The sequence below is a fragment of the Peromyscus maniculatus genome, chromosome 11 (genome assembly GCF_049852395.1).
Source record: "Peromyscus maniculatus bairdii isolate BWxNUB_F1_BW_parent chromosome 11, HU_Pman_BW_mat_3.1, whole genome shotgun sequence".
Classification (NCBI taxonomy): Eukaryota; Metazoa; Chordata; class Mammalia; order Rodentia; family Cricetidae; genus Peromyscus; species Peromyscus maniculatus.
The window spans coordinates 72,971,366-72,973,478 of record NC_134862.1 but is presented as its reverse complement, the minus strand read 5'-3'; positions in this window follow the sequence as shown (position 1 = coordinate 72,973,478).

The window sequence follows — 2,113 nt, the reverse complement described above, 5'->3', positions numbered from 1 at the left end:
ACGCCACCACCGAGGTGCGCGAACCCGGAACCGAGCTAGAGCGGCCGCCCAGGTGATGCTGCGGTCCGGGGCATCTTTAGGTGTGGGCGCCAGGGAAGCCCGTGCCTCACGCCTGCTCCCAGCAGCCTACTCTGGCTGCAAAGAAACCTGTCTGCGTGTGTTTTTAGCTCGACCGCACCGGTGTCCTAGTTTTAATGTTTGGGTTTTTAGCCGGTCGGTTGTGAGTTCATTTCCGCCCGAATCCAAAATGGCCACCTCTGGCTTCAGACAAGTACGATAATAAAGGGGCGGGCAAAAGGAGAGGAGTTTGGGACCGAGCCAGAACTTTTCCGGTAGTGACTCTCCGCATCTTGTCCACCTTGATTGGCCGCGCTACCTGGGGAGATTTTTATTTTTATTTTTTAATTTATTTATGTTCCTTTTAATTGGAACTACTAAAGTTGTCAAAATCATGGTGATTCAGGCTTAAGACTTAAGGTTTCAGATGGAAAGCCTGGAATCAATCCAGCAGAAAAGCAAAATTAGAAGGAATATTACTCCTCCAGACGGAAGAAGAGGGAAGGGAGGGGAGGAAAGAAGAGGGGAAGGGATAAGAGGAGGGGAGAGGAGAGGAGGAAGAGGAGGAAAAGGCAACAATACACACTGTAGTGTTACTACCTCCGACATCCACTGATGTTCACGATCTCCTTGCTTGTTCAACCTTCAGTATAATAGCCTCAGACCAAATGACCACCCCAAACTGCATGTCGTACGTTCTGGCCAATGAGACATAGCAGAACTGTGTAGATGCTAAAGGCGGAAGGTCAGTGCATAGAAAGCCTCTGCCTCCCTGGTAAAGAATGTGGACAGGAATGAAGTAATAGCAGGTACCAAGGGCTGTAAAGCAAGTCACAAGTCAGCATGCTGAGACTGCTGAGTTGAAAGACAGAACAGGATTCTCTTGATCAATTTGTTTTGTTCCTTTTTCCTGAAGGAGTAGAATTGAGTCACTTCACCCAGCACGTGAAATCTGCCATCAACACAGTCACTTTCCTGACTCACCCTCTATGCAGCAGCCTTAGCCCCGAGTCCCTGCTGGCATTCTCATTCATTCTTTGATCATTAATTCAAGTCCAGTTGTGGATGGCATCTTGGATAGCCTGTATCCTGTTTTCCCAAACACGACAGGCACCTACTCCTCCAAAATTAACAATAAAAGAAAATTTCCTGCTGAATGAATACGCGGACTGGAAGAGACACATTCAATACTTTCCATCCCCACTAGTTATCTACTCACTTAACTATTCCTGATGTCACTCAGGTCTCTAAATAAATTACCTCTTAAATCTTTGGAATAAGATTCCAGATGTTTTGAGGCCACAGGTTAACTTATACATTTCCCCCTAATAGGAACGCTGATCATTCTGTTCGGTGGACATTTGACTCTGTAGGGAAAGAGAACAGTATTGTACGGGTACACACAGATTCAGCTATCCGAACTGGACTTGGGTGACAAAGTTTTGTTAGTGTGTGGATGACAGAGGACAGCTTCAGGTGATATTCCTCAGTAGGACCTTGGACATGTTCTGGAGACAGGCTCTTTCACTGGCTTGCAACTCACTGATTAAGCTAAGCTCTCTGTCTAGGGAACCCAGGGATCCACCTGTCTTTGCCTCCCTAGTGCTGGGATTACAGGCTCCTACCAACATTCTGCAGTTTTAAACATAGGTTCTAGGGATCAGACTCAGGTTCCAAGGACTTTACTGATTGTACTATCTTCCTAGTGCCCCTGCTTCCTACAAAATTATAGAGTATCTGCATATGAATGTAGGTTGAAATTTTAAAACTGCCTGTAGATTTTGGGCTCATAGGGTTCTTATACTCTAAAGGAAGGCTGATGGCTGGCAACCTTTCAGCCTATCTGACCTATCTTGAAGTTACTCATTATGGCAATGAAAATTCACTTTTTAACATTCTTTTTATCTTTTTTTTTTTTTTTTTTGTTTTTCGAGACAGAGTTTCTCTGTTGCTGGAGGGCTTCTCTCCAGGTTCCCCAAGCCCCGCAGTCCCATAATCCACGTATAAAATAATCACTCAGACGCTTATATCACTTATAAACTGTATGGCTGTGGCA